This window comes from Ranitomeya imitator, chromosome 4 (genome assembly GCF_032444005.1).
Source record: "Ranitomeya imitator isolate aRanImi1 chromosome 4, aRanImi1.pri, whole genome shotgun sequence".
In the NCBI taxonomy this organism is placed as follows: domain Eukaryota; kingdom Metazoa; phylum Chordata; class Amphibia; order Anura; family Dendrobatidae; genus Ranitomeya; species Ranitomeya imitator.
In genome coordinates this window covers 652,885,827-652,903,022 of record NC_091285.1, presented here as the reverse complement: position 1 = coordinate 652,903,022, position 17,196 = coordinate 652,885,827, and the positions used below count along the sequence as shown (strand labels likewise).

At 45.5% G+C, this 17,196-nt stretch overlaps 1 long non-coding RNA gene across 1 annotated transcript in view; it reads left to right on the top strand.

Moving 5' to 3' along the window:
• LOC138677139 (uncharacterized) overlaps positions 1–13,632 on the top strand; it is an 86,427-nt gene extending 72,795 nt beyond the window's left edge. Inside the window, exon 3 of the long non-coding RNA XR_011320863.1 lies at positions 13,488–13,632. This is a non-coding gene — a long non-coding RNA (uncharacterized lncRNA). The remainder of the gene's footprint in view (positions 1–13,487) is intronic.
• Positions 13,633–17,196: the final 3,564 nt, after the last annotated feature.

Here is a 17,196-nt window from a genome sequence, read left to right as displayed (position 1 = left end):
CAAGTCTTTTGGGGTCTGTCTCTACCAGCTTTGCACATCTAGAGGTGACTTTCTTCTCTATTCTTCTTTGCACACTCGCTCTCAGTGAGATTGGATGGAGGCGTCTGTGAACCACAATTTTCTTATCTTGCCACAGAATCTCATTAGGATTTAGGTCTGGACTGTGACTGGGCCATTCACACACATAAATATGCTTTGAGCTAAACCATCCATTGTAGCTCTGGCAGGATGTTTAGGGTTGTTGTCCTGTCGAAAGGGAATCCAGTCTAAAGTCTTTGGCGGCCTCTTACAGGTTTTCCTCAAGAATTGAAAATATAAAAACAACTAAGGGCGCTGCACAAAGGGTTATTCCTTAATGTTACTCCCTGCTGCAAATAAACGGACACAACTACCAAAAATGTCCAGTATAAAGTGTAAACACAAGTAACTATAGGTATATGTATATTTGCGCTGGAGATCCCAATAGATCTAAAAAACAATGGGTAACAAGACTGTCTACATAGGGTGATATTGCTTATATCATGTACAAAAAGATTACCTTATCGGTATATAGTTGTCCTTCATGTATGCAGTCCACACAATATAGTAGGTGTTCACATATATATACACGTGCTGCAATCTCCCAAATATATGCACAGCAGTGACTTTTCCGAAAGTGTGTGAGGAAAGGGTGTTAGACCTGTCCCGGCCGGTGACAGTCACCCCTTACCTCACAGACGATGTTCCCGAATCTTCAGCGGTGAGACCGCGCTTCCTCAGATAGGTTCCCGGCGATGATCTCGGATCTACAGCGGTAAGACCGCGCTTCTCAAGGTAAATTGCCGGCGAGGTGCAGTGAAGCTGCAGGACCTCGCGTGACGTCACATGCACGTGATGATACACGTGATCGGCTAACGGAAAGCACCTAGGACCAAAAGACTTAATCCAACGCGTTTCAGTGTCGGCAGACTCCTTCTTCAGGGACTTTTTCTATTGTCCAATGGGATGATGACACAGGTAGAGTTCGTATTCATTTACCTACTTAACCTGGCGTCACTTCCCTTTTGGCTATGGACCCGTAGAAGCGCTCTTGTGTAGCGCGAAACGGCCGTCGTCTCGTCTGCCGCACTCTCCTCTGTTACCCTCCACTCCCCCGTGCCGTGAAGATGTACTGCTTGGTGTTACAATAAAGGACACTTGAAACTGCATTTTGGTGAGTGCATTTGCGTTTCTTTCATTGTTGGATCTCTCCTTGCTTGGGATGTCAGTTTCGATGGATGGCCATGTCATCGTAGGTTTGCAGTTGTGCCACACTCCTTCCAATTTTGGATCGTGGACTGAACATAACAGTTCTCTGTGAGATGTTCAGAGCTTGGGTCATTTTTTAGAAACTAACTCTGCTTTATTCTTCTCCACAACTTTATCCTTGACCTGTCTGGTGTGTTCTTTAGTTTTTATAATGCTGTTTGATCCCTAATGTTCTCACACCTCTGAGGCCTTCACACACCTGTTGTAGTTATACTAAGCATAAATTACACACAGGTGGACTCAATTTACTAATTATGTGATTCTGGAGGAAATTGGTCACTCAGGATTTTATTTAGGTGTATCAGACTACAGGGGCTGAATACAAATGCACTTCAAAATTTTCATATTAATATTTGTAAAATAATGAGAAAACCGTGTATCATTCTCTTTACACTTCACAAATACTTGTAAGTTTGTGGGTGTATCGTGAAAAAATGTGGAAAAGATCACGCGGTATGAATACTTTTTACAGCACTTTAAGATAAAGAGCCACATTTATCTCAAACAGTCTACTCCTTTCTACTCCACTGCTACATATTTATTTATTCAAACGTCAAACCTCAAGGATCAGTTTGGAGAAAATTACACCAGCGCCACTTTTTTAGTACGTTGATAACACTTCCCAATATTAGATAAGATTGTCAGGGAGACAAGTGTATCATATGTCGCAGGTCAATGCTGAATTTTGTTCTCCCTGTGATTTTGGCTCAGCATAATACATGGACGCGAAAACCCCGATCTCCTGTCCTCTGGCTCTCAGGGATTGTTAAGGATTGCACCGTAGAGATCACTTCCGATCCCAACCGTTGTCACTACATGTGGAGATCCTGCACCTCGGCACCCCGTATGACATCACTATTACTTCATAGGGATCACGCAGTGCAGTCTCCTCACTTGCATCAACATCATGTTCCGCACTTACTGGGGACACGTAAGGTTCGCTTCGCACAGTTTTCAGTTTTACACAGACACCCTCTTTCCACACTGGCCCCGAGAGGCACGGGGTTGAGAAAAGGTGGCCAATTCATCCACTGATGTGGCACCATGGTCGCTCATAACCCTGACAGACTGAGAGGACCCTTTCACTAGCACCATTGAAACAGATCCCTGCCAGCCCAGTAGGACTGCCACCAGTTCCTTGTTAGATATAAGCTCGGTCCGTTAACGGGATTATATCAGGCTAGAAACCAGCCCCGGTAACATGTGAAGTTAATACCGAGAACACGGACTTGCAGATTCGTGGATTGAGATAAAAGAGCAGCCCAAAGTTAAATTATATGTTTAATCACCTTAAGGGCTTGGTAGACAGAACACTATATATACACAATGGTTATACATATACCATAGAAATGCAAATACAGGTGAAGTACAAAAGATATAAGAAGATGGATCATATCAGTTACCTATTTGATGTTCGACCATGTATGCTAGGCCACTTGGGGCTGTCAGCTGGTTCCAGTTCCTTCCAAAATGTTACTCGACGTGGCCCCGGATGGTCCTTATCTCCCTCCCCCTGGGAGTTTGTGGCCAAAGCTCCCATAACCTATAAAAGATCATAACTTTCCCACAAAAGGTCATATGTATTGATGAGTGAGTGTACTCATTGCTCGGGTTTTCCCGAGCACACTCGGGTGGTCTCCGAGAATTTGTGACTGCTCGGAGATTTAGTTTTTGTTGACGCAACTGCATGATTTACAGCTGCTAGCCAGCCTGAGTACATGTGGGGGTTGCCTGGTTGTTAGGGAATCCCCACATATAATCAAGCTGTCTAGTAGTAGCAAATCATACAGCTGGGGCAAGGAAAACGAAATCTCCGAGCAGCCACAAATACTCAGAGACCACCCAAGCGTGCTCGAGAAAACCCGAGCAACGAGTATACTCACTCATCACTAGTCATATGGTGGTGCTTCTGGTGCTATTGTATCTTGCCGGGCTGCGTTACACTTGGAGACCAACCACGGCTTAGCTACCTGGCTTCTACTAGCCATTCTGTGTAACTCCCCACTCCATGGTGCCAAAACAGATCGAGACTCTGGAATGTGTTCAGCCCATTCCAGAGATCTCGAAAATGTAACTGGTGTGTGACTAGGACGTACGATAACTCCATATTTTCCTTAAATCTCTTTATGAAATTCTCATCTGACTGAAGAAAGTTTGAATGAAGCAGTCACACAGCGTGGGCTCCACAGGAGTTATAGTGGTGGCGGTGTCAGTTTTCACTTAGAAGCTGGTAAGGCTTGACCATCTGCTGAGCCAGGTGTCCTGTTACAGGTACCCTGCTGAAGGAGGATTGTATTATGATATGATATAGTTGATGGGCATGACTTAATTCCTCCATATTCTTTACAGGTATGTTCACAGTGAAAGGGGAAACCCATAGTACCATTAATGGGGTTTACCCACAAAGGACATTTCTCCATTCAAAATGTATGGGACAGACAGTAACAACTTAAAGGGGTTGTCTGATAACAAGATATATACATGCTCGAACTGCCACTCCATTCGTTCTCTATGGGGCTGCCGGAAAAAGCCACACACTGTACTTAGAAGTCCCAATAGAGGATGATGGGAGCAGCGGTTGAGGACACGCACTGCAGCTCCATTCTACTGCAATGAAAGTGCCCTGTTAAGGCGATCATTGGGGTTCCCTGCTTTGGTACCCCACTGATCTGGAAGTTAGCCCCTATCTTCTGTCCTCTTCCAGGTAGGTGACGATTTCCTTTCACCGAACAACCCTGTAAATAATTTGGATACAAGCTTTTTTTGTTCTTTTCCTATGTAAACTTTCAAAAGTTTGTGTTGCTTCATTTCGTAATATATCTTTAAAAGGATCCTAATTCTCTTTTTCTTGACACAAAGCTCCGAATCCCCTGCATAAATAGGGATATAAAAGATATTGTCCTGCACCTACCACTGGGGAGTGATTACTACAGATTCAGTATGCAGTAAGCTCCTGAGCTCCCTCTGGTGATGGCTGCAGGCAGTATATTATCTTTTAACTATGTCTATGTAGGGGTTTTGGAACTCTGTATTGGAAAAACATTCCTGGTGTGCATGAAACAACCACCATGTCCTTGTGTACAAATAGATCAAGAGCGCAGTAGTGTTATCCAGCAATAAAAAAGAAACCCTGTTTTAATATTTACTATATGGTTCTCTCACCCCTACATCCGCAGTATGAGGCAGAACTGAGTGTCAGACAGAGAGCCTTGGACAAATAGGACATGCTTAGTAAGTGGCAGATGGTTCGCCTGAGGAACCTCCAGCCAGCGGCACCCAGGAAGAACGGTATGAGGATATAATGTGTAGTACTCATCATAGCTGTGTACTGAGCTGTCATTACTTGGTTATTGTGCTGCAAACCAGAAATCTGGGCTAGATCCGGACGATAAAAGAACAATAGTTTGGGTCCATCTGGAGTTCCCTAAACAATACTAATTGTATAATGACTTCTCAAACAGTAGCCACATGGCACATACACAGCGATAACCTCATTGATATGTTACGGTACATTCCCCCCATATTAAATGCAGACACTTGCTGCTCCTTATAAGTACCTGTCACGTGTTTTTTATATGCAGTGCTGCAACATTCCCCATATCCACCGCCTCTACATGACACGCACAAGTAACTTCCATACGCTCCCTTATACATTCACCCATATACATTGCCCCAAGATAAGTACCTTCATATTTAAAGTAATGCATTATAGCCCCATATTCATAACCTGAAGTAGGAGAGGATAGAGATTCGTGGGTTGTTTAGTTCAGTTTCCTGCAAGAGGAGCCGACGTTGGTGGACAAGTGGGAAAGGCCGACACAGAGACCCTACAGCCTTATCTGGTTTACTTTACTACCTATATGAGACAGCAATACCTTCAAACCCTAGGCTAGCATTACTGTGTACCTGGCTTGGGCTACATCCGCAATACACTGGTTCATACAAACTGTGTCCCCAACCAAACTGCCACGGCCACACAGTATACCTATCGTAGTGAAACTTCCTATTAGGCAATATTGTGATCAAGGCCACGGGTTGGCCGAAACGATTTTGCCTATCGCTTCGTCACTACTATTGTCGGAATAAACTTTACACTTGGAGCAAATAACTTTCACCATACGAGTGCAGTGATTACTTTACTTTATGGTTTGTGGGACCTCAGGCCCCGTTCACTGGCACCGTGAGTCACAGTAGTCGAGTGCTAGCTTTCTATGCTTTCTATATGTTCTCACAAAAAACACGGCAATAAGCCCTAACTCGTTATACTGGTTTTGCTTTCTTCCAATACATTCCTTTGTATTATTCTGAATTTGGAACTATATCAACCCACTGTTGTAGTGGATACTCTTTTACCTTTGCATTTTAATATTTTATTTTTGGTCTTTCTGTCTTACAGCTGTGAAATACTATGAAACCAAAGAGGAAAATGATGTGAGTAACTGGAATTCGGAAGCTTGTTTTTATTGTCTCACCTGCCCACCAGTATAGGTGTCCCATCAAAATATTTTACTTATAGAAACAGGGAATTTCGAACAGGTTTTTTTGTAAATTGTAAACAAAAACCCTTTGATGCTCACTGTCCATGCAGCACTTCTCCTAGGATGGTGGAAAGCACCGTGACATCGGTTAACCTTTTTCCATTACCTTATAGCACATCGCAGGAAGCTAGTGAACCATCATACTAACAAAGCAACTTAAGCTGTTACCCCAGTGGTTCTTCAAATATGCAATTTCAAGGTGCCATTGGGTTCCCTGAAGATCCAAAAAGGCTGCATCCTACAACCTATCGAAAGGATCAAATTTTAAAGGGAACCTGTCACCCCGAAAATCGCGGGTGAGGTAAGCCCACCGGCATCAGGGGCTTATCTGCAGCATTCTGTAATGCTGTAGATAAGCCCCCGATGTTACCTGAAAGAGGAGAAAAAGACGTTATATTATACTCACCCAGGGGCGGTCCCGCTGCTGGTCCGGTCAAACGGGTGTCTCTGGTCCGCTTCGGCGCCTCCCATCTTCATTACAAGACGTTCTCTTCTGATCTTCAGCCACGGCTCAAAAGGGCAAACAAAGTACGCCTGCGCCAGAGCCGTGGCTGATATGTCACACAAAATAGTTAATAAATAACATTTCCCACATGTCTACTTTACATCAGCCCAATTTTGGAAACAAAATTTTGTTTTGTTAGGAAGTTATAAGGGCTAAAAGTTGAAAATTTCTCATTTTTTCAACAAACTTTACAAAACCTGTCACGGGGCAGAAACAGGAGAACAGGAGATGAGGAATCTGGGCCCCTGAACTGCCCCTCAGGCTAGGGGAAGCCCTGTCTTTCCTTAACTTGGGGGTACCCTTGAAGGTAGGGAGGCCCAAGTCACCGACCTGTCCCTGTCTCCTGTTAAACCCTGTACTAAACCCCCAACCCCCACCCCAGAGGGTGAACAGTGTAAACAGCACCACAAAGCAAATAAACAGGAACAAACAATATGAGAGTGAGGGGAACACGATACCAAAAGGTGAATGCACAAACTACAAAAGGACAAAGAGCAATAACACCACACTTAGCTTTCTCTGCTGCAATGCACCACACAGCAGAGTAAGGCTCCAGGAATGAGTATTTAGCAGTAGAACAGCACTCAGCAAGCTCCTTTTCCAGCAAGGTTGGTATCCAAAGGACCTGTATAACCAACAGTCAGCTGAAGCACTATCTAGCTAGAAGTGGCCTCCTGTGCTAAATCTTGTTTCATACTACGTATGTCATTTCCTTCTCCTCTCACAGTCATTACATGTGGGGGGCTATCTATCCTTTGGGGAATTTCTCTGAGGCAAGATAGTTTTCCTGCTTCTATCTTTAGGGGTAGTTAGCTCTTAGGCTGTGACGAGGTGCCTAGGCCGAGTTAGGAGCATTCCACGGCTACTTTTAGTGTTGTGTTGAGCTTAGGGACTGCGGTCAGTATAGTTCCCACACTCCCTGGTCGCCACCCTCCACACGACCAAAAGGAATGCGGCTTCTTAGGTGGTACAGATATTTTGGCGCGAGCTGGGCAGACACCGATAAAATGACCAGTCTGCCCACAGTAAAAACATGCCCCCACACCACGGCGAACCGCAGGCAACCCCATTTGAGAAACAACTCTCACCTGCATGGGTTCATCCACCTGCCCAGGTGTCCCCCCATCCCTAGCAAGGACTACCGGAGACACATTAGGTGTATGTCTCTCCCTCAAGCGTCTATCTACCTGGATGGCAAGGGACATGGCGGCCTCCAATGACCTGGGGGCGGCATACTGCACAAGAGCATCCTGCAACCTTGGAGACAGACCCTGCCTAAAATGGCTCCTAAGGGCAGGGTCATTCCACTGTGTGTCAGTGGCCCATCTCCTAAACTCCGAGCAGTAATCGTCAGCCGGCCGAGCCCCTTGCTTGATTTTACGCAGTCGGGATTCTGCCAGGGAGACGCCATCAGGGTCCCCATACACAGGCCCCAAAAAACTCATCCACCGACCGTAAAGATGGAGAACCGGCCGGCAGGGAGAAAGCCCAGGATTGAGGATCACCCTTAAGAAGGGAGGTTATAATCCCCACATGCTGTTCCTCACTCCCTGATGAACGAGGGCGGAGCCTGAAGTAAAGTTTACAGGCTTCCTGAAAAACCAAAAATGTATCTCTCCCTCCAGAGAACTTGTCAGGAAGAGATATCTTGGGCTGTGGTTGAGCATGTACCTGGGCCGAAGCCAAAAACCCCACCAACTGCTGCAGCTGCTGCACCACCTCACCACGCAGCACCTTAAACTCGTCGGTGAGGGTCTGAAGCAGTTGGGCAAAGGCCTGCATTTGAGCCATAGCTCACCAGAAGAAAAAAAATGGGTTGGTTATAATGTCACGGGGCAGAAACAGGAAAACAGGAGATGAGGAATCTGGGCCCCTAAACTGCCCCTCAGGCTAGGGGAAGCCCTGTCTATCCTTAACCTGGGGATACCCTTGAAGGTAGGGAGGCCCAAGTCACCGACCTGTCCCTGTCTCCTGTTAGACCCTGAACTAAACCCCCAACCCCTACCCCAAGGGGTGAACAGTGTAAACAGCACCACAAAGCAAATAAACAGGAATAAACAATATGAGAGTGAGGGGAACACGATACCAAAAGGTGAATGCACAAACTACAAAAAGACAAAGAACAATAACACCACACTTAGCTTTCTCTGCTGCAATGCACCGCACAGCAGAGTAAGGCTCCAGGAATGAGTATTTAGCAGTAGAACAGCACTCAGCAAGCTCCTATTCCAGCAAGGTTGGTATCCAAAAGGACCCGTATAACCAACAGTCAGCTGAAGCACCAGGTGACCTTATAAAGGATGGTGGAAGTGGTCCCAAACATCAGCTGACCCAGCAGCAATGCAATAACACCAGCGGCAACCGGGGGGAGTAAACTGCATTAACCCCCAATGACCAGAAAGGAAACAAGCTTTTAATCTGAAGGATACCAGATCTGCCACAAATCCAAACATGGATTGTGACAAAACCATTTTTTTAGGGACCACTTCACATTTGAAGTGACTTTGGGGGTCAATATAACAGAAAATTCCCAAAAGTGTCACCATTCTAAAAACTGCACCCCTCAAGGAGAGCAAAACCACATTCAAGAAGTTTATTCAGGTGCTTCACGAGAACAAAAGCAATGTGAAAGGAAAATAATGAATATTTTACTTTTTTCACAAAAAATTTACTTTGGAACCAAATTTTTTTTATTTTCACAAGGGTATTGGGAGAAAATGGAACACAAAATTTGTTGTGCAATTTCTCCTGAGTACACTGATACCCCATATGTGGGGAAAAGCCACTGTTTGGGTGCATGGCAGAGATCAGAAGGGAGGGAGCACTGTTTGACTTTTTGAACGCAAAATTGGCTGGAATCAATGGTGGCGCCATGTCGCGTTTAGAGACTCCCTGATCTACCTAAACAGTGGAAACCCCTCAATTATAACTCCAACCCTAAGCCTAACCATAATCCTAACTTTAACCGTAACCCTAACCACAACCCTAACCCTAATCCCAACCCTTACCATAACCCTAACCACCAACCTAACCCCAGCACACCCCTAACCGTAATCCCAACCCTATCCCTAGTCCTAACCCTAGCCCTAACTTTAGCCCAACTCACTTTAGCCCAACCCTAAACCTAACTATAGCCCAACTCGCTTTAGCCCAACTTGCTTTAGCCCAACTGTAACCCTAATGGAAAAATGGAAATAAATAAAAAAAAATTGTTTCATTATTTTTCCCTAACTAAGGGGGTGATAAAGGGGGTTTTATTTACCATTTGTTTTTATTTTGATCACTGTTGTAGGGTCTACACAGTAATCAAAATGATATAATCAGAAAAAAATGGAGTAAAAATGTCCAAAACACCATATTTATGAGATAAAAAATACACAGTTTATTATTTTAACAATACAAATAGTCAAAATGCACATATACATGCTGTGTACAGTATACAAAAACCAGGAAGTAAAACAGAGGAGACATGACGGAATACCGGGTTTGGGGAGGATAGCAAAATTCGTCCCCGGGATATGAGCATCAAAAGTATGAGTTATATTGGTTGTGTACAGACCCACGGGCTTGTATCACAATACATTAGTCATCTTTAGCCCAAACACCCCATAGTATATTCATTCTTACTGCTTACCCATCAGAACAATCAGGGGAGTATCTTCACCTCGCCCTGCAGCCCCGACGCGCGTTTCGCGGTTTTGCTTTTTCAACAGGGGTTGATCCTTTGCCAGTCTCATGTGTTTATATATATGAAAAACCGGAAGTGTCGCCGACAAGACGGCGCATGCGCGCCAGCACCCAGCGCACATCACCACCAAAAGCCGTCAGAGCAGGGCGCACATAGAGCGGAAATCCGCTGTATGACGTCAGGTAAAATGTGCACTCTGCCTCTACTGATAGCCATGGGGGAGAGCGGACACTGGAATTAACAAGCGCACATGCGCTCCGTCGGCGGCCATTTTATAGAAGACCACAGACGCAGCCATGTCCACAGGGACAATGGTATCATACTACCGCATCCTGGACTTAAATGCCCCGCTGCAAAACTACTAGTGACTACAATGACCTGCATTGTATTATTATAATAGTGAGAAGTGCAATCTAAACATCCTACTAAAGTGACCATCATTGTATAATGTAATCGTGACAGTAATATAATATATCATATTCAATCGTGCATAGCAGTTAATGAAGATTAAAGTGACAGTAGTGCATAAGTGGTATAGTCCCAAGAAAAAAGACAAGTATATATATACATATAGCGAATATGAAAACAACAAAGAAAATCTTATTTCTTTAAAACAGCCGTAGAAAAAGGGGGAAGGTGAATCCATCGTAACTCATATGACATCTGAGGTCGTGATCATTTAGAAAAATATAAACTAAAAATTAAAAAACACAAAAAGACAATAAATATGCAAATAAAACAGAATGAGAGACAAGTTCATTGAAAGGAGAGGGAAGACAAATTTGTCATAGATCAAATTTTTTACATCAAATAAATTGCATAAACAGGATGAGTAAATGGTGGAAATAGAGTATAGGGCAGGATATGTCACAAGAACTTTTCGTTGAGTCCCTTGGGGGCGAGGGTGTCAAGGGTGACAATCCATTTACATTCACACTGTGCCAAAATTTTGGCAATATTGCCACCCCTGATTCCTCCATGGATCTTATCGATGCCCCTCACCTTCAAGCCTCTAGGGTTGGATCCGTGGTACATCCGGAAGTGCCTTGACAAAGTCTTTAGACTGGACAAATCAGTAGCTTCTTTAGCAGCCAAAATGCAAAACGCCCTCAACGCATCTTTGTGTCTAATCGATGTATAAAGAAATTCGATGTCAATAGTGACCAGAATCATGCCCGCCTCGAGAGACAGCCCATCCACTCTCCTCAATACATCAGTAGTGTCCCTGACATAGGAGGGAAGCGTTTCCATTAAAGGTTTGAGATAGAAATCAATGAATTTGCATACATTGTCACACAACCCTCCTTCCAATGCCAGAGATAATTGGTCGGCCAGGCGGGTTCACAGCATCTTTATATACCTTGGGCAGGACACAGAATGTAGTGACCCTAGGGTCTTGGGCAACAATCAATCAAGAACCTTTTTCGGAACAATACCCAACTCATCAGCCGACACCAAGATTTGTTCCAGTTTATTAGAAAATAATTGAGTAGGATTCTGGGTCAGCACCCGATATGTATCTTTGTTCTAAGTAATCAAAGTGCCTCCCTTTCGTACTTTTCAATTGGCCAGATCACCACATTCCCTCCCTTATCTGCAGGTTCCATCTTCGGTTGTACCTAAAGGTACCTTCACACTAAACAACTTCACAACGATATCGCTAACGATCCGTGACGTTGCAGCGTCCTGGCTAGCGATATCGTTGTGTTTGACACGCAGCAGCGATCTGGATCCTGCTGTGACATCGCTGGTCGGAGCTAGAAGGCCAGCACTTTATTTCGTCGCTGGACTCCCGCAGACATCGCTGAATCGGCGTGTGTGACGCCGATTCAGCGATATCTTCACTGGTAACCAGGGTAAACATCGGGTTACTAAGCGCAAGGCCGCGCTTAGTAACCCGATGTTTACCCTGGTTACCAGCGTAAACGTAAAAAAAACAAACACTACATACTTACATTCCGGTGTCTGTCCCCCGGCATTCTGCTTCTCTGCACTGTCAGCGCCGGCCAGCCGTAAAGCACAGCAGTGACGTCACCGCTGTGCTTTCCGGCTAGCCGGCGCTCACACAGTGCAGAGAAGCACAGCGCCAGGGGACAGACACCGGAATGTAAGTATGTAGTGTTTTTTTTTTTTACGTTTACGCTGGTAACCAGGGTAAACATTGGGTTACTAAGCGCGGCCCTGCGCTTAGTAACCCGATGTTTACCCTGGTTAACAGGGGACTTCGCATAGTTGGTCGCTGGAGAGCTGTCTGTGTGATCATTGTCTAGATCGCTGCAGCGTCGCTTAATGTGAAGGTACCTTAAGTCATCCACTTTCCCCCCTTGTCGCTTTGTCCACAAGTGGACATTTTTTGTAAATTGGTCATTGAAGATCTAATGAAGATACCAAGAAATCTCTACAATGATAACCTAACATCTGATCAAAGAAAAGCATTGAGAAAGTTACAATCACTTGATAGGGTGGTTATCAAACCTGCAGATAAGGGGGGAATGTGGTGATCTGGCAAATTGAAAAGTACGAAAGGGAGGCACCACATCGGCGCTGTGGTTTAAGTACCCTTAACTGCCGCCGTTAAAAGGCATATCGGCGGTCGTTAAGAGGTTAAACCAAGAGTCAGGTATTCCATAGATGGATGCTGCTTACAACAGATCTCTTTTCTGCCTTTTAGGAGGGTGGTCCTAGTATGGCATTCTCCTTTATTACATTTATGTGTCGTGATAGGACATTCGAATAAAGATGTCTAAAGCAAGTTTCCAAAAAATGTACAAAAAAGAGAAACTCAAAAAATTGCAACTGGATGGATTTGACTAGTTACCTTGTCAGCTACATGGTCATAAAAAGAGTACATGTGTTTTCTTAGTGAGTTGTTAACTTGTACATACCGGTCAGGTTATATATAAAAGTTTGGAAGCTATATTTATGCCCTTAGCAAAGAAAAGAAATTGAGAAACGGATGTAATGCTTAGGTCTCCACATTCCCATGTTGTAGACAAGGGAAGTCTCCGAGACAGAGAAGTGTGAACTTCATGTCCTTTTTGTTTAGGACATCCATGTGGGTCTAAAGTTTAAAGTCACCCCATAAACATTAGATGGCTGTTGGCAGAATGATGGTTCAGTCGATTTTTCGGCTGACAGCCATTTTGGCTGCCTCTCCAATACTCAGCCGCTCTCAATCAGCCAAGTACTCCTAAGTTCTCTATGAAAAAGCCACCCACAGACATATCTCCAAGAAAAGAATACGTAATCAGCCATCTAAAATCAAACGTGCCCATTCAACATCTTCCCCCACATCAGTTGGGCTCCCACCACTTTAGCTAGCGATTAATGGACTTTTTGAGAACTGCAATTAAGAACTTTCTGGAGGATCACTTTATAAATGGAAAAATCATGACTCTTGATGTCCCAAGTTGGAAGTCTGTCGAGAGATATGTGGTAGGCCATTAATTATTCATCTTGTTCTTCCTAGGAGGGCTGTTATACTTATCACATAAATAAAGAGTCCATGAAAATCCGCACCAAAGTAGAAACTGATTCCATTGACACCCCATCCACGGAAGCGCAAAGCTCCAAAACAGTCCAGGAAACAAACATAAAGGAACTACATCAGATTGGAGATGGACAGGTAAAACATAAGTGATACAAATCTGTATTAATCTGCTCAATAATATTGTCCTTTTAGCTGAGTGATTCATGGGAAAGATAGTCAATGCATTTCTACCCATCCTTTATGTGCCACTTTCTTTTTTTCCATTACCATTGTGTCATTGTTCTACCCCTCAGGGTGTCTGGGATGCAGCTACTGACAGCACAGCCATTCAATCTGGTTTAATAATAAAAATATAATTAATATAATAATCTATATTTATATAGCGCCAACATATTCCGCAGCATTTTACAGTTTAACAATTTTAAACACAACAGACATAAGTAGCAACGTTAACAATACAATAATTAAAGCAACATAAGATGACCCTGCTCGTGAGAGCTTACAATCTACAATGAGGTGGGGGAGATACAAAGTACAGGTGTCTATTTACAATGATGTATTTACAATGATGGTCCAGCCATCTTCAGCGGGTGGGGGATAGATGGGGATAGTGAATGGGATACACACACACAAACATAAAATTAGTTTGATTAGAGAACGTGATAGGCCACTCTGAACAAATGTGTTTTGAGGGAGCGCTTAAAACTATGCAAATTGTGAATGGTCCTAATATCATGGGGTAGAGCATTCCAGAGGATTGGCGTAGCACGGGAGAAGTCTTGGAGTCGGGAGTGGGAGGTACGGATTAGTGCAGAGGTTAGTTGAAAGTCATTTGCAGAGTGCAGAGGTCAGTTAGGCAGATAGACAGAAATGAGGGAGGAGATGTAAGGGGGTGCCGCACTGTGGAGAGCTTTGTGGATGAGAACAAGTACTTTGAATTGGATTCTATAATGAATGGGCAGTCAGTGTAATGACTGGCGAAGAGCGGACGCGTCCGAGTAACGATTAGCCTGATAGACAACCCTGGCTGCTGCATTAAGGATAGACTGGAGAGGGGAAAGATGAGTAAGGGGAAGGCCAATTAATAGAGCATTGCAGTAGTCCAGGCGGGAGTGGATCAGGGCGACAGAGAGGGTTTTTGTTGTTTCCATAGTGAGGAAAGGGCAGATTCTATGTTCTTTAGGTGTAAGCGGCACGAGCAGGCAAGAGATTGTATATGAGATGTGAAGGAGAGATCGGAGTCAAACCTAACACCCAGACAGTGCGCTGTTGTGAATTCTGTGGTCAAGCTCCCTCCTGTGGTCATGAGTGGTACTTCGGCTGGTTCTGTCTATGAGCTTCCTTTGGTGGATGTGAGTGGGGCTGCGGCTTCTGAGTTTCCTTCCTCAGGTGACGAGGTTAAGTCGTTAGGTGCTGCTCTATTTAACTCCACCTAGTTCTTTGTTCCTGGCCTCCAGTCAATGTTCCAGTATTGGTCTTGCTCTCTCCTGGATCGTTCTTGTGGCCTGTCTACCCTGCATAAGCTAAGTTTTGCTTGTGTTACTTTTGTTTGCAATATTTTCTGTCCAGCTTGCTATATTGGTTTTTCTTGCTTGCTGGAAGCTCTGAGACGCAGAGGGAGCACCTCCGTACCGTTAGTCGGTGCGGAGGGTCTTTTTGCGCCCTCTGCGTGGTTGTTTGTAGGTTTTTGTGCTGATCGCAAAGCTATCTTTCCTATCCTCGGTCTATTCAGTAAGTCGGGCCTCACTTTGCTAAAATCTATTTAATCTCTGTTTGTATTTTCATCTTAACTCACAGTCATTATATGTGGGGGCTGCCTTTTCCTTTGGGGAATTTCTCTGAGGCAAGGTAGGCTTATTGTTACGGCCGCTACCGCTTCTCACCGCTCCTTGTCTGGGTCCCGCCGCGCTGTCCCCGCTTCTTCTCCTGCTGTCGCCGCTGCTCCCCTCGGCCGCTCGTCCTCCAGGTCGAGGCGCGCCGGTCCGTCTTCCTCCATTGCTGCTCGTTCCTTCAGCCCGGCTTCCGGTGGGCGGTACGCTCGTCCTCGGCGGACTCTTCCTCCACGTCTTAGACGTGCTGCTCCTGCGCAGGCGCGCAGGATCCTGTGTTAGGCATTCCTTCCTGGTTTCCTGATTTCGGATGCAGCCTCCGGTGTGCTGCAGCCAATCCAGGTAGAGTGCCTACTATTTCAGGCCGCCTCCTTTGCTAGGAGGTGCCTGAGTGTCATTAGCTTTTGCTTTAGCTTTTGCCTCCGGTCACGTTGCTGCTGTATCTCTGTGTCTCTTACTGGTCTTCCTCCTTCCCCTTCAGCTCCGACCTTGCTCTCCTTCTGTTCCAGTTCATCGTTCCCATTTTCGCTCATCATCTCTCCTCTCTCCCTACAGTTCCGTCTCGGGAATTCTACTGTTCCAGCTTGTCTTTTCATCCCTGAGTCCTCAGCCTCCAGTCCCGTTGTCCTCGGTCCAGGTTTTCTGTTTCGTGCTCATCCTCTATTTTCTCCCTTTCCTGAGCCGCCCCTCTTGGTATCTGCTACCGTGGATAGGAGACCCCTGGGCCTGCTCCTGACAGCCCCTGTATAGGGGTTGGTTACATCTGGTCTACTCGCCCAGGGGTAGGTCTACCACGGTCCAGAGGGTCCACTCTCGTTCTTGCTCAGAATCGTTATAGTACACTCAGGCCATGGACCCCGCAGGTGCCGCGTTCTCTGCTCAGAAGGAGTTAGCACATCTGCGCGAGAATCAACAACGCATTATGTCCTTCTTAAAGAACATGGAGTCCCGTCTGACTTCTTTACAAACTTCTGATCCAGTTATCGCTTCTCAGATTGCAGGCCTGCAGCAAGAGCTTTCTCAACAGCGAGATACGCAAGCACGTATGCTGTCTTATATGGCTTCCATAGACGACCGCTTATTTAATTTGCAGTCTGTTTCTACAGCTTCTGCTCAAGGTACGCAAGACTCTAATCTTGTTCCTTCATCCCATCCGTCACCTTGTCTTGGCAAACCTCCTAGGTTTGGCGGAGACCCCAAGCTTTGTAGGGGATTTCTTAACCAATGCCGCCTCCACTTTGAACTCCTCCCCCAACAATACCCTACCGATCGGGCCAAGGTGGCCTTCATGGTTTCGCATTTAGAGGGTGAGGCTTTGGCTTGGGTCAATCCCCTGTGGGAGCGGGATGATCCCATAGTCTCCCAATTAGCTTTTTTCCTTGAGACCTTCCGCCGGGTTTTTGATGAGCCCGGGCGCCTAGCCTCTACGACCGAGTCGCTTTTCAACCTGCAACAAGGCTCTCTTACTGTCGCTCAGTACGCCATCCGCTTTCGCACCCTAGCCTCCGAGTTAGGGTGGAACAATGAGGCCCTGGTTGGCGCTTTCTGTCGAGGTCTCTCTAGTCGGATAAAAGATGAGTTGGCAGGACGGGATACTCCAACCTCGTTGGAGGATCTCATATCTCTGTCAACACGCATTGACCTGCGCTTCCAGGAGCGAACGCGTGAGTCCACTAGAGAGAGGAGGTCTGTTCGTTCTTCACCATCTGTCCGTAGGTCGGGGAGTCCGCGGCCTTTGTTGTCCTCTTCGGCGTCTGCACCAGAACCTATGCAGGTAGATCGGGTCAAGCTGGCTGAGCAGCGTCGTCGGGAGAGACGTTCCCAGGGTCTCTGCTTTTATTGTGGTAGTGCTTCCCATC